General features: G+C 42.4%; 1 long non-coding RNA gene across 1 annotated transcript in view; it reads right to left on the reverse strand.

Moving 5' to 3' along the window:
- The window catches only part of LOC310845184, a 589082-nt gene that overhangs the window by 184446 nt on the left and 382295 nt on the right, over positions 1–22341 (reverse strand). The window contains exon 2 of the long non-coding RNA XR_014564554.1: positions 18730–18951. This is a non-coding gene — a long non-coding RNA (uncharacterized lncRNA). The remainder of the gene's footprint in view (positions 1–18729; positions 18952–22341) is intronic.

The following is a 22341-nucleotide window of genomic DNA, read 5'->3' on the forward strand; positions in this document are numbered from 1 at the left end:
TTGGTCAGACTCATGTTTGTAGCTTCGAGAACACTGTCCAACCATCTTGTCCTCTGTCGTCCCCTTCTCCTTGTGCCCTCCGTCTTTCCCAACATCAGATTCTTTTCCAGGGAGTCTTCTCTTCTCATGAGGTGGCCAAAGTATTGGAGCCTCAGCTTCACGATCTGTCCTTCCAGTGAGCACTCAGGGCTGATTTCCTTAAGAATGGATACGTTTGATCTTCTTGCAGTCCATGGGACTCTCAAGAGTCTCCTCCAGCACCATAATTCAAAAGCAAGCACAGTTATGTACATCCGCCCATTTGAAAATAGCTCTAGAGGCTATCCATAGGTATTGATCTATTTAATATCTTCATGAAGGCTTTTAGCATCTATGAATCCATTGGGAGATCATGGGGATTTGGCGTGAAGTGTCACCAGTAGACTGGTGACACACAACTCTGCAAAATATCTGAATCAGGTGTGACCATATATGTCCTGGATGTAGAGGCGGGCTGGATGCAAGCCAGTAAGTAGAGGCTGAGGCAAGTGGGGGTGCTGGGGTGAGTTTTTCCTTGAATCCAGGAGATTGATCTGTTACCTGTTCTGGATGGGGTTGAAGGAGCAGGTGCATAGTCTAGGAGAGCCTTTTAAAAGCTTTGGCTAGTTTCTCCCCTAGGGCTGTATATGGACAAGGATATAAGCACTGGTAACCTCAATATAGGACTTCTACAATATGCTCTAGGTTGGTCTGGAGTAGAGATGGAAGAACCTGCCCATTGCTGTTCATGTAGTTCCTCATTTTTCCAGTCTTAAATTCAATTTTCTACATTTTGCAGAGAATTCTTTTTTTAAAAAAAATCCTCATGAAAATTCACCAGCCCAAATTTCTCCTGATAAATACATTTTATATGTGGTTTTGACTGCTGTGCACGTTTCTACAAGCAAATTTCTCTAATATAGTGCATTTTTCTATGTTATTTTCCTTTTTATGCACACTTCCCCATAAAATATGCATTCATTTAAAAACTGTGCTGCAAAATTCAGAGTAGTGTGGCTTTTGAAGGGTAGATGTTTACATAGTTTACATAGTTTACATAGTAACGTTTCAAAAAGTGTGCATTTGATAGACTCAGTTTTAAACGTGTACTTAATTGACTTTCTCTTTCATTCCTAGCCTGGAAGCTGCAAATAATGAAGAATGTAGCAGCTAAGTTGCTGAGTGGCCAACCTCTCAGCAGCCTGCGAATATCTCTGCTCAAGCAACTGACTTGATTGCTAGTTTAAGGCTTTGCAGTTAGTTAGTGTATAAAGTGGGAAGAAACTGGGCCCTGAGATACCATCTTCTCCTTTCTATACTTGTCCAGTCACTGAGGTCTTCTGGTGGCAACACAATCCCAACATACGTTCTGTGGTTACTTTGAAACCTTCATAGGATCAACATGTTGTTGTTTTTCACAAAACATCCTGGTTTCCCTGTGTCAGCAATCAGGGCTTTAAACCCATGGAAGAAGATTTGCATTCATTATCTATCCACAAGACAAGACAAAATGAGCATTTTAGAAACTACCTTTTTTCCTTTGCAGTCTTGTTTCAGACATTTGACTTCAGAAACCCCCTCCCACTGTGCACATTCTTTCAAAAATGTATCCACCAGGACTTCTGATCTTGGCAATTTGCATATTATTTTCTTAGCCCTCCCCCAATCAATAATACTTACCTTTTATATATTTTTTAATCCATCCTTCAGTTTCTTGCTCAGCCCAAAGCCTTGGATGTGCTCTGATTTTTTAAAAAGCTTGTCATCTCTGAATATGTTCCAGATGATTATTTGACTTCTCATAAATCCACTAGCAGTTCTGGAAAATTGTGTTACCAAAAAAAAAAAAAAAAGAGCAAACCCCTATTTTTTTCTCACTTCAAAACTACTGTTATTAATTACCATGGAAAATGTTATTTAGTGACTTAGGGTCTGATGCTTTCCTCTACTGAAGTGAATAGGAATGTTCACAGTTACAACAGGACAGAGTAGGACCTAGCCCTTAATTTCTTAAAGCGTACTGTATCATTAGGGGAATTTGCACAACGCCACAGCACAGACTTTGCTTAATCCAGCCATTCTTTCTAGGCATCAAATGTAAATACTTGCCAGTGAAGCTGAAAAAAATCAAATGTGGGATAAGAGATGCTAGCTATAGTATTTTCATATTTTGCAGTATATGCTCTCTCCCTCAGCCCCTTTGTCTCCCAGCAACTGTTCAGAGGAATACAGATCAGAAGCAGCAAAGTTTTATGACAACCCATTGCAGAGGCACCTCCATCAATTGCACCAAAGGGGTGGCGATTGGATTATAGTAAAATATCTCCGTTGACTCTTGATAAACATTGGGACCCGTCATTATTGGATATAGAGATAGATACTGGTTTTCTGGCATAATATCTTGCAGATTGGAAAAATGTCCCAAGTCAAAGAGGCCAACAGGTGTGCATTTGGTCCCCCTCCCTCAGGTTCCCCCTCCCTGTTGCAAAGACTACCCCGAATTTCTGAATCACAAAGGGAAACCATGGTGTATGACCAGTGGCGTAGCGTGGGTTGTCAGCACCCGGGGCAAGGCAAGTAATTTGTGCCCCCTAACCCGTGGATTTGCGCAATTTAACCCCCAGATGTTGCGCCCGGTGCGGCCGGCCCCCCCTGCACCCCCCACGCTATGCCACTGTGTATGACAGCCCTGCAATACAACAATTTAACACAACTCATGGTCACAGAAAGTAATAATAATAATAATAATAATAATATTTTTTTATTTATACCCCGCCCTCCCCAGCCAAGGCCGGGCTCAGAGCGGCTTACAAGCAATAATAAAAACAAGATGAATGATTACAAACTTAAAAACAAAAATAAAACACAACAATTAAAATAATGGAACATTAAAATATTAAAATGTAGCCTCAACTGCAACAGTGGAAAAGAATATCTAAATATGCTTCTCCAGGTATCTCACTAAGAGGTTCCTGGGGACCTTGTTGCTAGACATGCAACACTAATTAGTCTACAGTAGATGGCAAGGTGACATCCTCTTTAATGCTATAAACAGTCAGCGGATGTTTCGCCTTTAACGCTCTTAACTGCCACGGCCTGATGGGGCAAATCAACAATTTCTTATTTAGGAAGTCCATTTTGCACATGGTTTCCAATTTTTAGAAACTCAGTTTGTAAAGCTCAATTGGCCCCTTTGAACCATTCCACTAATTTAGAAATGAAGATGGCACAGAAACCCAAGTATCCCTTAATGAATGCCTGGTGGCATTTTGGGTTGATCATGGAAATCATCTTAGAGGTGTTCTATCTCCCAACATTTGATGGTATAATAATAATAATAATAATAATAATAATAATAATAATAATAATAAGAAGAAGAAGAAGAAGAAGAAGAAGAAGAAGAAGAATTTATTTATTTATACCTCGCCAATCTGGCTGACCTTCTCCAGCCACTCTGGGCAGCTTCCAACCAAATGTTAAAAACAATACAGTGTCAGACATTAAAAACTTCCCTAAACAGGGCCGCCTTCAGTTGTCTTTTAAAAGTAAAATAGTTGTTTATTGCTTTGACATCTGTTGGGAGGGCGTTCCACAGGGCTGGCACCACTACTGAGAAGGCCCTCTGCCTGGTTCCCTGTAACCTCACTTCTCACAGTGAGGGAACTGCCAGAAGGCCCTCGGAGCTGGACCTCAGTGTCCGGGCTGGATGATGGAGACCCCGGGCTGGGGGTGAAGACGCTCCTTCAGGTATACTGGACCGAAGCCGTTTAGGGCTTTAAAGGTCGGCACCAACACTTTGAATTGTGCTTGGAAACGTACTGGGAGCCAATGAAGATCTTTCAGGACCGGTGTTATATGTTCTCGGCAGCCATTCCCAGTCACCAGTCTAGCTGCATCATTCTGGATTAATTGCATTTTCCGTGTCACCTTCAAAGGTAGCCCCACGTAGAGCTCATTGCAGTAGTGGCATAAAGTAGCATAAATGGTAGCATAAAGAAGGCAGCCAGATGAAAGCACCTCCAGTTGAAAGGATTTCATAACTTGGTGCTAGGAAGGAGTCCCTTATTCTGTCGCATCACCAAAGGGGAAATGGGTTGCAGCAGCAGGGGAGGGCAGCACCACTCAGCGTTGGCTCTCTAGACTACCTTCATGGCAGCTGGGAAGTCCCAGCCCTCACAAGGCGGAATAAGGCAGCTAAGTTCTTGGCCCATTGCTACATTTCCAGCAACACTTGCTGCAAACCAGAAAAGGCCTCACCCCATGCCTCCCATGTTCTGTCTTGGTCAGCAAGCTGCACACACAACCCTCCCACCCTTTGTTGTCCCAAGTTTCAGCTGGCCACTAGCTTAACATAGGAAGAGTTTCCTGGATCAGGCCAGTAGCCCATCTAGTACAGCATCCTGTTCTCACTGTGACCAACCAGTCACAAACCCACAAGTAGTACCTGAGCACAAGAGCCCTCCCATTTTTATTTTTATTTTTCACCGCATCCTCATTGGCCATGGGGGGGGCATGTTTTTTGCCTACCTTGTGTGTAACACCTTTTTGTGGCTAGTTTAGATTCCATAGCACCCTAGCTCCCAGACCTATCATAGCTGACCATAAAGTACAGTGGTTCTAGGTGCATGCCTCTTGACATTAAGTGGTGATGAGGACTGCAACAAAACACAGTTACATTAAAATAATTAGGTTTTGGTGAAGCATCAGCTGCAAATTTGTTGGAGATGTGCAGCTACTTGGTTCCCTTTAAAACAAACTACAAAAGAAGAAAAGAAGAAGAAAAGAAAATGCAAATGCCCTAGCAACCAGAATTAGCAGCAATATCAAACCATTTACAGTAATTACAAAATCCAGTAGAAATATGGAGAGTGCCCATCCGCAATAATAATTAGAATACTTTCTCTATTCAAGAGTATAGTATTTATTTGGGGAATATTTTCAGCATGAGGATCCTTCTCAGTTCAAACCCCTATGGCTTTCTTTGCCGCAAGAGAGACACAAAAAGAGCAGCAAAATTTGCTTTGTTTTCTTGGCTACTATTGTCTCTTTCTATTTCACACACACACACACACACACACACACACACACACACACACACAATGTTGATTTCACTGGTTTAAAAAGTAAAGCAAGGAATTATGTGAAGTTGGGACTGCTGAATAATTCATGAATTCTGATTGAATGGGATCATTATCTCCAGCTTTACAAGCTAATAAATACTGTCTATTGCCTAGATATTGTTTTGATCTAATAATGACAAGGGAGGGGGGAATACCTCTGACCTTTCTCCCCTTCAAGTTCCAGCCTAAATTAGGGAGGAGTTCTCTCATGAGTTCACTGCTGGAAAAAAAAATTGCACTTTCCCCCCTCCCAGTTGATTTCTCCCAGTTTTTTTGCTGCTGACTTTAACATTGCTCGTTTTTTGGAAACGTGCAAAGTAGCTCAATCCGTTCAGATTCTTTCTCTCTACTTCTTACATTGGCCTTTATTCCTCCCCAATGAACACAGCTGATTGCTTATTTTTGGCCTGCTCTAAGGACTCAGCGGGTACAGCAACACACTAAAGAATGTGGTTCCATATAAGAATCAGGTTAGGACTACAATTTCTCATACAGGTTTTTTTTGTAAGTCCCGTAGAACGTAGCATGGCTTGCTTCCAAGTAAACATGCATAGGATTGCACTGCAAATAAAATCTGTGCTAAAACCTCTGATCCAGTTAAAAGCATTTCCTGGCCAGCAAACTTTGACCAACAGATCCTTGTTACAATGATCTCTGCATTTATCAGATGTACACTTGGCCCTGTAAATAGTGACACTATCAATCATCTTTAGCAGGGGCTGAATGGGATACATACCTACAAGGGTGGACTTTGGTAATATGGTATCCTGAGTGAGAGCAACATTTGGTGCTTCTCCTACCCAATATTTCTTATAAATATTTGTGGTGGTGCTGCTTTTGTCGTTGTTATGTGTCCCCTCAGCTCTGGCATTCAGATTTTGACCTCAAACCTTGACATTCAGTGTTTAGAATTAAATTTGACACCAAAATTTAAAGGTTGCCTTCCTTTGGTTGATTGAATCAACATTATAGTTGCTACTACAAAAATCACTGAAGGACAAATACAGATAACGAATAGCAAATGTTTTCCCAAATGGTAAAAACTTCCTTAGGAAAAAAATAGTTTCATCTCTATGGCTTATGACAGAACCACCAGGACATTTGCAGACATACATTTTAATAAGTAATAAAGAGCAGATGTAGTTAACAATCATCTCTGAAATCTCATTTATAAATGCGATGGCTCTGTAGAGAAAACTTCCGAAATACATTTATCGAGTTAAATTTCATCTTGATCACCCATTTGGGTTTTTACCATATCACCCCTCCTGAAAATAAATGCCAGAGAAATCTACCATTTAAACGATGAGAGACTATTAGCCATTATCCGTCATACTCCTCGACTGATATATCAAGCAATGTGCCTGGAGGTGCTGAGGAATTGCGACTGCTAGTTCTTCCGCGTGGCAGGTGCCAAGACAGTCTGAGATGAGAGGTGATTGCACAAAGCTGTGATTGTGAGATGACTTAGCAGAACCCATGATGATCTCTTAATGGCCCCCTACCGAGGGGAGCAGGGGTAATTGTTTGCCAGGGAGAGAATGTGTGTACAGCAAGAGATCCTCTGCAACCAAAGTAACTAAGTGGGAAAGGAGAGGAAAATGGAGAAACTGGGGGGGGGATCTAGAGCAAGGATCATATTTGTTTTGGAACAACCTTTCAGGGCAAGGGAAATTCCAGTGGCAGGCAGGGCCAGAGACAAATAGGCAGAACATTAAATGTGATCTTGACCAGGCATCCCCAATCTTCAGCCCTCCAGGTGTTTTGGACTACAATTCTCATCATCCCTGACAACTGGTCCTGTTAGCTAGGGATCATGGGAGTTGTAGGCCAAAACATCTGGAGGGCTGCAGGTTGCAGATGCCTGATCTTGACCTTTTTCAGTTGGCTAGTTTCGTCACACTCACACATCCTTCTCTATTCTTCATTCATAAAGGTAAAGGTAAAGGGACCCCTGAACATTAGGTCCAGTTGTGTCCGACTCTGGGGTTGTGGTGCTCATTTTGCTTTATTGGCCGATGGAGCCGGCGTACATGTGGCCACCATGACATGACTACGCCGCTTCTGGCAAACCAGAGCAGCACATGGAAACACCATTTACCTTCCTGCCAGAGCGGTAGCTATTTATCTACTTGCACTTTCACGTGCTTGCGAACTGCTAGTTTGGCAGGAGCAGGGACCGAGCAACGGGAGCTCACCCCGTCATGGGGATTTGAACCGCTGACCTTCCGATCGGCAAGTCCTAGGCTCTGTGGTTTAACCCACAGCAACACCCACGTCCCTCCATCCTTCATTCATAGAAGCAAGCAAAACAAAAAACAAAACCCAACACAGTCAGTTTTCAAGGATGAATTCCAGCTAAGCAAAAACACTTAAGGAGGGTGCAAACCACAGTTGGTGAGGGGTGTGGCTTGATGGGGGGTGCGGCCTAGGGAGAATTCTGGGGACCATACCTGGCCCTTGGCTTCAGGTTCTCTATCCCTGGCACAGAGGCTATATTATCAGGAAAGTAAGAATACCTGTGGGGAGAAGGAAAGAATGCAGGGGGGGGAAGAGCCAGTATTAGATAATTTATTTAATTTGTTTATGAACTGCTCATACAGCAGACAAACTAGGCAAGAGACAGGAGATCCATGATTCAAGCACCCATCTCTCTTTTGAAAGCAGCCACAGGGGGTATGAAATTTATTAGGAAACGAACATTTTCCTGACCCAAATACTTTATCATATGTTTGGCTACTCGCCTACGGACACATTTTGTAAGGGCTTTGATGAAGGCAAGTGTTTAAGAGCAACCTAAGAAGATGCTCTCCAGGGATTTGACTACAAACTTGCAGATTTGCTGGCTACAGCATGAATGCAGTTCTTGAACAGGAGAATTTCTTTCTCTTCTTCTTTTTTTTTTTTAACCAAATCCCCACCCCTGTGCTTAAGTTCTGCCTGCCATGGTCCAGGAGTGCTCTGCTTTTGTTTTGTTTTTAGAAGCACGTTTTTCAGATTGTTGAAGATGCTTGAACTTTGGCCCACTCCTTCTTGCTGCAGGGGAAGTCGTGGAATTTTAGGTCAGGAGCACACAATGCAAGATATACCTTCCATTTGAATTGTGTGTCATTTTACCTGGAGGGCTCCTCTGATCTTCTTATGAGCGCTAAACTTTGAATGGGGCACTGTGTGCTGTCGCACACACGCACAAAAGGATTATCGGGTTAGGCCGCTCAGTCAGGTGCCTTTTCCTGACCTCTTCTTCTTACCATCTCCCCCTCTGCGGTGCATTTCCCTTAATGACAGATACAGATACAAGACAGACAACTGGTTGGCTTGCTAATGGACCAACACATTCCTTGGTCCTATGTGTGTGCAGATGAACACATTTTATTTCCCATGTAAGAGTACACCTTTTAATTTCTTTCCTCAAAAGAGGCGGAAGGAAAACAGGTAAACTGGTACCTCGGGTTAAGTACTTAATTCATTCCGGAGGTTCGTTCTTAACCTGAAACTGTTGTTAACCTGAAGCACCACTTTAGCTAATGGGGCCTCCTGCTGCCGCTGTGCCGCCGGAGCATGATTTCTGTTATCAACCTGAAGCAAAGTTCTTAACCTGAGGTATTATTTTTGGGTTAGCGGAGTCTGTAACCTGAACCTGAAGTATGTAACCCAAGGTACCACTCTAATGGCATAAGTAACAGTAGCTCAGAACAGCATGATCCAGCAGCCTCTTGTCTAAACATATCAGCAGTACCTGTACAGTGGTACCTCAGGTTACGAACACCTCAGGTTACAAACACTTTGAGTTACAGACTCCGCTAACCCGAAAGTAGAACCTCAGGTTAAGAACTTTACTTCAGGATGAGAACAGAAATTGCGCGGCGGCGATGCGGCAGCAGCAGGAGGCCCCATTAGCTAAAGTGGTACCTCAGGTTAAGAACAGTTTCAGATTAAGAATGGACCTCTGGAACCAATTAAGTACGTAACCAGAGGTACCACTGTACCTGTAATGGTTTGGAAACACAGGGTTCAAGTGAACAGGAGTAAATAAAAGTTTGCCTCGTTTTCTAACATGTCATATCTAGAGATGGTTGTTTCTTACCTTTTGAAACCGTAAAAATGATTTCTCAAGGTACCTACAGTGCATGTTAGGAAGGTTGCTGCCTTTGGTCCATGTTGCTTGGCTCTGTTTTCACCGACTGGCGGTGGCTGTGTAGGATTTCAGACTTTCCCAGCTCTACCAGGAGATGCTGGAGATTGAACCTTGGACCTTGTGCAGGCAAAGCACATGTTCTATGAGATGTGTCGCTTCCCCTAAGCATGTACCACTCTCTTTGACTAACAAACTTCTTCCCCCAGTGTCAAGCAACAGTTGTCTTCTAGGTAAGTTGGCTGCATATGTGTCACATATATTGGCAATTGACATTGCTTATATGTCATGTATGATTGAAAGGGTTTCAGTCTACCTTCTTGGTTTGGCAGTGGAGACTGTTTGGGTGGTTCTGATAGATGGATGGTTCTCATTTAGAAAGGAGCATGTGCCAAGCACTTAATCCCAGGAGAGTGATCCCCTAGATTTTTATTTTTATTTTTAGCTCTGCTCCAAATGTAAAGCCTGGAATGGCAGAAATAAACTGCAACCAGAAACCTGCTGCAAATGTGTATATATTGTTACTGGTGATGAGGGAATTGAAAGCTGTTGCTGGGCCAGAAGTGAGGACAGAGGAAAACTCTGAATTCTTCCATCCATTTCCTGGCTTAAAGAGGGGAAGGTTTAGGCGTGCTCAGAATTATGTATGAGATATCATGATGGCTTTAAAAGGGATTTAGACAAATCAATGGAAGATAAAGCTATCAATAGTTGCAATCCATAATGTACATGTTGTAACTATATTCCGGGTGCCATCACCAAGAAGGCCCTGCCTTGTGTCATTGCCCGGTGCATTATGCCCATCAGTGGATCATGAGTAATCTGCTGATTTCCAGGCCCTGGCTGATGGGTGTTGTCAAGGACCTTCTTTCAAGTACTTGGGGCCCAAACAATGCAGGACCTTGTGTGCTAGTACTTAGCTCATCCCCACACAGGTGCTTAACTCACTTGTCTGCTCAGTTCCTGCCCTTTTGTGCAGGGGGTTGATGGACGAGGAATTTCCAGCTCTGTCATTCTGCTCTGCTGGCATGGATGGGCTGGCCCTTCCAAGTAGCAGCTCAGGCATGGATAATGGAAGATGAATTGCTCATGCTATATATATATATATATATATATATATATATATATATATTTGCAGGCAAGTCACAAGGCTGAATATTTTTTGAGGGGAAGTATGCAAATGGAGTCAAAAACAGTAACTGTTTAGGGAAACATCATTTAGCTATGACTTTATTCTGAGATGTTATTAATACAATCAATTTGCACTATACCATCTCGCAGGGAAGTTTAGAAATATAGACAATTTCTCATGCCACTAGCAATACCAACAGTTGCTTATTGATACAGTGAACCTTGTTAATGTAGTAATGACTAGAAACCCCACTGGGAGCTGCTGAATTTTGTGAATTAGCGTGTAAGTGGATAAACAATACAAAAAGCAAAGATAATACATCACAAATTCTGCTCTTTGGGGACTCTAATCTTCCTTTAGGCAATCTTTGGATAGGGTAAAGGCATAAGCTATGCCACCCTTGGCGCAACCCCATGTGGCACTGTGGCCTAGAGACACAGATCCTTCTCCTGAAACTCTGGGGGTGGGGGGAGAAATTAATTAGCAATCTGTATTGTATTGGCAATTTTTAGTGAGCTAAACCAGCCTTTCAGTGGGTCCCAGGCACTTGACTATAAAAGAACTCAGCGGTGATATATTTTGCATATGGTCATGAACCGCTTAATGGTTAACATCCACTGATCTGCCAATTATGCCCCTGTGGAAACTCCAGTTGCCACAGCAAAAAGTAACCATCATAAGCATATTCCAGCTGTGATCCAACATCTACACAGGCAGGTGAGCTTCATCTGAGTAGGATGGTTTGGGATGTTCAGTATCATACAAATGCTAAATCAGTGTTTCTCAACCTTTGGGTCCCAAGATGTTGTTGGACTACAACTCCCATCATTCTTAGCCAGCATTACCAGTGGTCAGGGATTGGGATTGGTGGTCAGCTAAATGGATTGGGATGTCCTACTGTAGCTCAGGGGTGGCTAACTCGCTGGCCAGGAGCAGCCAGTAGGGGCTGGGGTGGGCTGGTGACACACACATAGCCCTCTGGCACCAACATCACATACCCTCCAACATTCCCCCAATGAAAATAGGGACATCCCATTCCATACTGATAATTTTCCTATTTATACCCCACACATCTTACTGGGTTGCCCCAGCCACTCTGGGCAGCTTTCAACATCCCGTATTTTTTGCTCTATAAGATGCAGCAGACCACAAGACGCACATAGTTTTTGGAGGATGAAAACTAAAAGAAAAAGAAAAATCTGAATCTCAGAAGCCCAAACAGCAAGAGGGATCGCTACGCAGTAAAAGCAGCAATCCCTCTTGCTGTTCTGGCTTCTGGGATAGCTGCACAGCCTGCATTCGCTCCATAAGACACACACACATTTCCCCTTACTTTTTAGGAGGGAAAAGGTGAGTCTTATAGAGCAAAAAATATGGTATATAAAAACATATTAAAAAAGAAACATTTAAAAAAACCCTTCCCTATACAGTGGTACCTCTGGTTGCGAATGGGATCCGTTCCGGAGGCCCGTTCACAACATGAAAAGTCCGCAACCTGAAGCGCCATTTCTGTGCAGGTGCGCGGTGCAATTTGGTCTTGTGCACATGCGCAAAGCGTGATTTAGCGCTTCTGCACATGTGCGAGCGGCAAAACCTAGAAGTAACCCTTTCTGGTACTTCCGGCCGCAGGACGCAATCTGAAAAAACATAACATGAAGCAAACGTAACATGAGGTATAACTGTACAGGATTGCCTTCAGACGGCTCGGGGGTTAGATAATTCCATACCCTCCAAAGTTTCTCCAATGAAAATGGGGACATCCTAAGGAAAAGTGGGACATTGCAGGATCAAATCAGAAACCGGGATGGCTTCTCTAAATCAGGGACTTCCCTGGGAAATAGAGACACTTAGAGGGTCTGGCATCACTGCAGCTTAGTGGGCTGGTGAGGGGAAGTGGGCTGGCGGGAAGTCGGTACTATTTGGTAAAGGGGGTCTGACCCCTTTCAGGAATGCCTGATGCCATGAACACTCCAAAGGACTTGACTGAGACTAAGACATGACTTGAGTCAGTTCCCTCCACCTCCACCTTACATCATACCTTCTCTTTAAACGGTGGGTTTCTCCGCAGTTCACAGAAGCGGGGGGATGTTATTCCATCTGCTGCTTCTTTCTCAACCCTTGGGGTGCTGTGGTATGAAAGGCTCCCTGATCTGAAGATAATCAACATCACGTGCCGAAGGACGAGCCAATTGTGTGCAGATACGCGATCCATCAGTGTAAGGTTAATGCGCTCCTTGTTGAAAGCATATAATCATTTTGAAGTATCTGGTGTGTGTGCGTGTGCATGCACGTTTCAAAGAATGTCAAAAAAGCAAAGCGTAATTTTATGTGCCTGGAAGTAACCATCTAAGCTTCAGGCAATATAAACGTTGCTATTACTGGGGAGTAAAAGCTCTGCATAATTAACAAACATCATCAGCCTTACAGTTCCTGTGGAATGTGGCAACCTCCTTGCCTGAAGGCTGCTCTCATCTTCCTAAGTCTGTTTACCCTGTCCAAGATTAGATTAGTTTAATTATTATGAAAAAGACTGCTAAGATCTTACAGCCTAATTATGCAAATGTTTTTAAATGTTCGCAAAAAGTAATTTATTTATTTGGGAGATAAATGAATCTGTTTTGTCATAAAACAGATTGCAGTCCTGGCAATGTACAGGCTGGGTTATGTGCCCTAAGGCAGAACTTTTACCGCAAATATCAGTAGGATCTCTGGATTACAACGTTTTATAAATACATCAATGATCTCTTTCTTTAAAGCGGGTTTTATTGTTGTTGTTCTTCTTTCTTTTCTGTAAATGATCATAATTCCAGGAAGAACTATTACAGGTTTAATATGCAACCAACCTTCTTGTGAAAATAGGACTTCTCAGCCAGAATTGTCTATAAAATGCTAACAGCCAAACCATTCCTAGTAGACCTATTAAGGTGCACCTGTTTTATGAAGCCTCGGATCAGATTTCTTTCCAAGAGTACTCTCACACATACCGCTGTGAGAACAATCGCTCCAGAAATGGTCCCTCCTTCAAAATAAAGCAGAGGCATCCTTTTTGAAGTTTTCTATAATAACTGCATTGAAGGTTAAAAACCCATCTCTTGACGTTTAAATATAGGAAAGTGACTACGTTTATATCCATAATACATTTCTGTTTGTCAAATGTGTGTCCTGCTCTTTTTTCCCAGAACAACTATACTGGGGGATACTTCAGGGATCTCTTGTATGATAGGTCTGCTTGATAGTGACTGGTCCAAATGTCACCTCCATGCCTGAGAATTGATATCTATTGGGGTGGGGGGTGGACTTGGAAACCAGACTGGTAACACATCTCTCTTGTACGTATTGGTTTTACTTGCAAGAAGGACCATAGCTAAGTGTATGTAAAATGTCCCACATTCAACCCCTGGCATCTCCAGGTACAGGTGTGCAAGACTCCTGTATGAAACTTAGGAAAAGCCAGTGCAGATTGGGCTAAAGAAGAAAACAAAGTCTGGTGGCAACTTTCAGCATCTGAATATTTTGGACAGCTGTGTTCATGAACGTACGCTATATTAAGTCTCAGACAAGTTAGCCATATAGGAGATTAGAGGGAACTAAATTGGCAAATCTCATTTGAAATGTAAAATGAAAATGATTAAAAACCAAGACATAAAATAAAGTGGGCAAAAGAATATACTTTTTTTTTTCAATTAAAGTGGTTCTCCACAGCCCCCTCCCCACTTTTGTGTGTGCAAGAAAATATCAAGTTCACCTCCACTGTTAATGCCACAATGATGCATTAATGTCTTTTACAGTCAATGTTTATTTCCCCATCTCGGATGATGCACTTCATTAGAAATATATTGCGCCAAGAACAATGCAGCCTGTCTCCTTGATTTGTATATAAATTAACTGCTATTTAAATAGGCAGGGCAATGGCTCTACATGGAGATTACACCTAGAGTTCTCTTGTGTATTAAATGGAAGATGTGAGCGATGATATTAACTAGCTGCTATGACATCACCATTAACATGGATATCCGAGACATTAGAAGCTGCTGGCTGTCATTTAAATGAACACATCTCAAGTGCACCTGCTTTATAATTATTCGTTTGAGTAGGATCATTAACATATTCCTTAAGTCATTTGCAGGCAATTTGGCTCTACAGTAATGATTTTTATCATTCTTTGTAACAATTAATTTTAGATACATCACACACACACACACACACACACACACACGTACATATACAAATGCATACGCATATGCATATGCATATGAGTAGCAGAAGAAAAGCTTTGCTGAGTACACTAGTTCCTTACTGAAAGCAGATGCATCAAGTTACCTCAGCTAACTGAGGGCTTCTGTGGTTTGTAAGCTTCCTTCAGGGACAACAGGAAGTATGCTGTGGGCTTCTCTCACACGTTCTCATTCTCCCAATGTTACCAGAGCAAAACAGGAAGAGAAGGCACAGTAGCTAGTCATAAGTGACTAGGTAAAGATAAAGAGACCCCTGACCATTAGGTCCAGTCGTGGCCGACTCTGGGGTTGCGGCACTCATCTCGCTTTATTGGCCAAGGGAGCCGGCGTACAGCTTCTGGGTCATGTGGCCAGTATGACTAAGCTGCTTCTGGCGAACCAGAGCAGCACATGGAAACACCATTTACCTTCCCGTCAGAGTGGTACCTCTATATCTACTTGGACTTTGATGTGCTTTTGAACTGCTAGGTTGGCAGGAGCAGGGACCAAGCAACGGGAGCTCACCCCACCGCGGGGATTCAAACCGCCGACCTTCTGATCAGCAAGTCCTAGGCTCTGTGGTTTAACCCACAGCGCCACGCATGTCCCTTCCATAAGTGAATAGAGTGGCCTTATTTCAAAGTTTGGGTCGAAATGATTCGCACACCCCAAATTCTACCAAAACAAAACAAAAGGAGATCATCTCTAATATATACATCATGCCCCTGGTTTCTTTTTTTGCAATGTACGTTCAACCTATCACGAGAGCCAACAGACTTTTAAAAATGACTTGCATTCAGAACCGATGATGCCTCATTCCACATATCCTGATAACGCCTCTCAACAGCTCCATATAGAAGTTAAAGAAAATCAAGTGCTGCAGAAGGCAAACAGGTCAGTTCCCATGGCACTGAACAGTAGTTTGCCATTGACACCTGTGGCAATCACTGTGATGCATTGCCTACCAACCCCAATGCTGGCCTAGCTCATAAGGTTGTTGTGAAGTTAAAACAGTGGGATCAATCTTGCAGAATGCTTTAACATCCTTCAAGGAAAGGCAGAATGAATGAATGAATGAATGAATGAATGAATGAATGAATGAATATGACAAGGCCAAAGACAGCTAATAATATGGTAGGTTTTTTTTTACAAAGTTGACGATAGCTTGAATCATAGAATTGTAGAGTTGGAAGGGACCTGGAGAATCATCTAGTCTAACCCCCTGCAATGCAGAAGTATTCAGCTGTCCCATATGGGGATCAAACCTGCCAACTTGCTGTTATCAACATTTACACCCATTTATACCCAGACAATAGAGTCAGGATTGTAGCTTTAAATGATATTGCCTGTCTCAGCAAGTGTTGATGTTTAAGCAAGGATGTTCATGAAGTTTAAAATGAATGCCTGTGCTTCACAATTTGTTTGTGATATAGTTTCTAACGATTTCCTCCCTCTTTTGTAAAAAAATAAAATAAAAATCAAATTAAGCGTTTAGGAAGTTTTCTTCCAACTGAAGGTATCATTTAAGTTCAGAGAGAATGAGAATGAGAGAGAGAGAGAGAGAGAGAGAGAGAGAGAAGAGTAATAGCTTGCCAATATTACGGCTGATTTCATTTTCAAATCAACATTATCACATCATTACAGATTTGTCAGTTTTATGGAACAATTATTCAGTTGGTTTATTTCAATTTCCAATTATTTCAGATTCCACAATTCACTAAGAACACATTCTCGTTAACTTTCTTTAATTGGATGTTTCTTTCATAATAATTTGTTTCAGTCATGAGGGAAAGGCACGTGTCCAGAAAGGGTTAAAGTACAGTTCACAAATTTCATCATGAATGACAGCATTCATTATTACCAGTAATCCCTGTAAAAACGTCTGATGGCTGGAGAGGAAATGCTTTGTATTACAGCCAAACTATGCAGTTACAATTATTTTCTTTATTTCTACAATTCTCCTAGTAGTTAAATTCAGCAGACTTGGGTTGTGCTGTTTTTACACAGCTGAGGATCAGTCTTGGTTGAGAGATTGAAATAACTTGTTAGGTTTCAGCAACACGATATCTACTCAAAAGTAAGCCCCTGGAGTTTAGTGAGGTTTTCTCACAGGTAAGTGGGCGTAGGATTGCAGCCTAAAGCATTTAAAAAAACAAAACAGAGCTTAGCTATGTTCACATTTACCACTAGGTGGCAATAGGAATAACCTGAACACCAATCGCCTTTCCTTAAGAGATCAGCTTTTTAAAATATTGTAATTATTTGTACCTTGAGTTGAAACCAAACAATTCATTTCTCATTGCTGAAATGCAGCATAGCCAGGTGGCTTTCTAGTCTGATCAGCGGACAGCTCACATAGCACTGTCCATCTCGCTGCAAAAACTCGGTGACTTTTAAATGAGCTCTATTTTTATCTGTTGGCCAAAATCTACCGCTAGCCTTGTGGGCAGTTCCATAGCCAGACAGTCAATCATAGAATCTTAAGAGTTGGAAGGGACCCAAGGTCATCTAGTCCAACCCCCTGCAATGCAGGAATCTCAGTTAAAGCATCCATGACAGATGCCACCCAATCTTGGCTTGAAAACCTCCCATGAATGAGAATTCACCACCTTCCGAAGGAGTCCGTTCCACTGTCAAACAGCTCTTAGTCAGAAAGTTCTTCCTGAAGTTTAGTTGGAATCTCCATTCTTGTAACTCAAAGTCATTGGTTTGATGCCTACCCTCCAGAGCAGGTGAAAACAAACTTGCTCCCTCTTCCATGTGACAGCTTGATAGATATTTGAAGATGGCTATTCTATCTCCTCACAATTTTCTCTTTTCCAAGGCTGAACATACCCAGTTTATTCAACCTTTCCTCATAAGGCCTTTATGGGTCTTCCGGAACTACGAATCCTACAAGCCTGTCTGTGAACATGCCATACAACACTGGAATCTGGGATGAAGTCAGTGTAGCCCAGCAGGCAGTGAACTGGGTGGGACATGGAGTTGGACAAAAAAAATAAAATGCCAAAAAATCACAATACTATTAGTGCTTTGCTGCTTGCTCCCCTGGGCTCCTTTCAGAGGAAGAGCAGGATTAGATTTAATAAATAGCAATTTGTAGTGGTTCGAACCAAATCCGAGCCCATATTTGGGTTGTCCAAGAGATCAACATGAAGAGGTCCTAGGAAATGGCTGCTGACGTCACACTCAATGCCAGTAGCCAAATTGTGATGCCACACATTTTTGAGTGTGTGAAATACTGAGGCAGCCTTTCTCATCATCGGCACTCTCTCATCACCGCTTAACTTGTGTGTATATGTGAAATCTCTCTCACACACACTATGAAAGTATAATAAATGAGGCTCATCATTATGATCTTTCATTATCACAACAAGAGTTTGGAATTTCTTTTATGATTTACTACTGAAAATCTAAAAAATACTGAACTCACAAGATGGAGACTTCCTTCTCTTTCTCTTTCTCAACCCCCCCCCCCCAATTTTCTTCCCATTTGTCCCCCCTCCCCCGAAATGTCTTTTCTGGAGGAGCAAAAATAAGAACCAATCAGGAACTAAGAGGATGCTGCCCATTTTGGGAAAGCCTGAGTGCCTCCAAATGGTAGTGGAGAGACCTACCTAACTACATTAGGGCAAGCATTTTGGTAACCAAGCACCACCTACTGTGCTTATTACACAGACCACAAATAGGAGAGATAGTTTGGGATGATTATAGAAGAACTCTCTGACTTATATAACTCTTTTGTACTGGCACATCTGACTCTTTGAGAGTTGCTAACATCACCGGAAACCCTTTTAGAGCTATATGGTTTCTTCCCCCAATTTTCTCTATACAGAACAAGCTAGCATTATATGTAAGGCAAAAGTGAACATGGTTTTTGTGTGTGTGTGTTTATACGTTCAGGATTATAGTTGGGGGATATGTTAAAACTAAAATAATTGCATCATAAATAACTATGGGATCCTTCTACAATATACACCTTCCTGAAATGATGCAGAGTGCTAAAGATATGTGTTTAATAATAATTATTATTATTATTATTATTATTATTATTATTATTTATACCCCGCCCATCTGGCTGAGTTTCCCCAGCCACTCTGGGCGGCTCACAATCAAGTATTAAAAACAATACAGCGTTAAATATTAAAAACTTCGCTGAACAGGGCTGCCTTCAGATGTCTTTTAAAGATAGGATAGCTACTTATTTCCTTCACATCTGAAGGGAGGGTGTTCCACAGGGTGGGCGCCACTACTGAGAAGGCCCTCTGTCTGGTTCCCTGTAACCTCACTTCTCGCAATGAGGGGACAGCCAGAAGGCCCTCGGCGCTGGATCTCAGTGTCCGGGCTGAACGATGGGGGTGGAGACACATAAAATGCTGTGTTTCAATGCATTGTATTTAAAGCACTATGCAGAGAGGTTTGTTTCTAGGTAAATGTGGCAAGGAGAGGCTGGAGTCGGTTAATTGATTACTCATCTCTGGAAACCCAAGCTGCAGTCTTTCTTCAGAAAGGTGAAACCTGAGGACCCAATGTCAAAGTCAGCGGATGCAGCCAGCAGCAGCAGTAGGTGTTCAGCTCAGAGATGATAATACAAGCAAGTTACTTATATAGGATCTCTCTCTGGGACCAGAGAGAGCAATGTTTATTGAAGTGTATTAAGGGCTAAAAACAAGACTGGATTGCATTGCTTGCTGTTAAAGAGCAATGTGCTACTTTGCATTTGTAACATTTTTTGTAGCTATTTTAAAACTCAGGTAGGTAGCTGTGTTGGTCTAACACAGTAGAAATATAATAAAAAATAAAAATTTGTCCAGTAGCACCTTAGAGACCAACTAAGTTTGTTCTTGGTATGAGCTTTCGTTTGCATGCACACTTCTTCAGATATCAGTTGGTATCTGAAGAAGTGTGCATGTCCACGAAAGCTCATACCAAGAACAAATTTAGTTGGTCTCTTAGGTGCTACTGGACAATTTTTTATTTTTTAAAATATATTTAAAGACTGCAGTGAAGCTCTGGGGCTCATTCATTTCTATTCTACACAAACAAATTTATTTCTACTTTGCACAAGGTGCAGATCAGGGATTGCATGTTTTGGGACCAATTTGCTTCAATTTGAGTTTTATAGCAGGTTAAGGCCTTCCATCCCTCCACTTTAGAGTCCATTTTAGAGAGCTAGCAGCAAACAAGGCTGTCAATAGTCATTATAACTTGGTGTCAGACTTCAGCTCTGAGGTCTCTTCCTTGAAGCAATGGCTTCATCCCTTCCTGCTACAGTGTCTGCGCTCATGAATTGATGACCCAGATGACGTTGCATTTATTTATTTTTGAATATTTACAGGCTACATAATATTGAGAAACTTCCCAAAGTGGTCTATAAATTCATAAAGCATACAATATGGAAACCTAAAAACTACTAAATATATTGTTTCAGACATCTGCTATAACCAGGGGAGAAAATAACTACTCTATTTTTCCGTGTATAACACTTCCCCGTGTATAAGACTCCAAATTAAGAAAAATGGGGAGAGATTGCCCATAGTTGTTGAGCTTTGTTTAGGGGGGATCACCCGCCAGACCTATGTGCGCGTCACTCACCCACCACTTGCATGCATCAGAAAAGACACCAATCATCTATCTCAGCGCTGGCAGAAGCCACCAATCACCCACCCAATTGCCACAGCGCTAGCAAATCAACACCAGCCCCTGCCGCAGCCAACAGTAACACGCCCAATAGCCGCTGACAATCTCCAGATCATGGCTGCTGCTATGCGCTATCTGTGTATAAGACAATCCCCATTTTTAAACTTAATTTTTAAAGGAAAAAATCTCATCTTATACATGGAAAACTATGGTATGTGGCTGACATCACTATTCATGAATCGCAAACTAAAGATCATTGGCACATGTCTAATATCACAAGGAAGAACATTCCTCAAAATAGATGCCAACATACTAAATACTGTACTCTGAGCAGAGTCAAACTAGAGTTCTTGCTGATGGTTCTGCACCATGCTGTCCTCCTTGCCACCTCCCCGCTCTCCATCCCATTAAGGAACAGTGACCCACCTACCAGTGACTCCACCCCACCAGGCAAGCCACTTCTGTTCAAGAGAAGGGGGTCCCACCAGGAGAACCTCTCAGGATAACTTCAGTGGCCAGGCACTAGAGGAGGAAGTCCCGTGTTTTCCCTACAGCACCATGGCTATAGTGTCATTCGGGTACCATTGTGGAGGAAAATGGCGGCCACTGCAAGATCTGGCCACTGTAGATTGGCACCATTTACATGGGGTGAAACCTGCTGTTTTCCTCTCATGATGCCCCATAATGATGCTGCATCTGCACCATGGCTGGTAAAATAAAATATTGCCTGAGCTGCCAACACAAGAGCACTGCCGTAACTGTTAACAAATTCCACCACCCCGTCCGCAGTCAGTAAAATGTGTGGGCCCAAATGTCTCCCGTCTCCCAAGATGCAACATAAACATCTTGAACTGAGCTGGAAAGTTCTCAGTAGAGAAAAGTGATTTAGGACACCTTACACAGCGGGTGGCGCTGTGGGTTAAACCACAGAGCCTAGGGCTTGCCGATCAGAAGGTCGGCGGTTCGAATCCCCGCAACAGGGTGAGCTCCCATTGCTCAGTCCCTGCTCCTGCCAACCTAGCAGTTCAAAAGCACATCAAAGTGCAAGTAGATAAATAGGCACCACTCTGGCAGGAAGGTAAACGGCATTTCCATGTGCTGCTCTGGTTCACTTAGTCATGCTGGCTGTACGCTGGCTCCCTCGGCCAATAAAGCGAGATGAGCGCCGCAACCCCAGAGTCGTCCGCGACTGGACCTAATGGTCAGGGGTCCCTTTACCTTTACTCATTACCAGAGAGCCTGTATTTGGTTTCACAACCCTTTTAACAACTGGAATGGATCCTCAAAGGGATATCCCAGCAGTTGCATCTTTTCCTGCAGACTAACACTCCACAGCCATTTCGTCACACAGAACAGCCTGATGAACTACTCCCCTGAGGAAGGCAGCCAGTATCTCTCATAGTTTTGAGTAGAGTTTTCTCATTGCACACAGCAGAGGGCAAAGAGCTATGAAGGCCAATAACCTGAAGCCAATAGATACATACTATACGGCCAATAAATTAGAGGTTGTTTGTAGGACCCTACGCATTATGTTGCTTCTTCAACATACATATCTCTCCACTGGTCATAATATTCAAGAATGTCCCTCATGAGTTCAGGCTAATTCATCATTTGTCTTGTTCGAAGTGAGGATCAATTAAAGGCACCATTGAGCCTGAATTATGTTCCAGGTGTTATACTTCTCTCCACCTCAGAGCAGCTGGTGATGGCCTGTGGCACCAGTGACCTTATGGTCAGGTTTGCATTCAGTCTGCATTTTGTCTACTGCCAGTTTACCCCAGGGCTTCAACTTGGTTCAAGTTCCAGAGAAGTTATTGCTTTGAGAAGGTCCTTTTGACAGCCTTTCCCATTTCCTATGCTGGTTGCAAGAAGTCTAGTGCCTCCCTTGACTTGTTCTGATTTGGCTAAAATCCTGCAATTATATTATATATTTCCTTATTTATTAAATTTACATACCGCCCTTCCTCCCCAATGAGTGCGTACTTTGTATGTATAATTTTATAATGTCTCCTGTTTTTAAACTCTGGTATTTTAAATGAATATTTTATACCATTTTATGGAAACAGATGAGTAATTCTCACC

This window comes from Podarcis gaigeae, assembly GCF_964106915.1.
Source record: "Podarcis gaigeae genome assembly, chromosome: 5".
NCBI lineage: Eukaryota > Metazoa > Chordata > Lepidosauria > Squamata > Lacertidae > Podarcis > Podarcis gaigeae.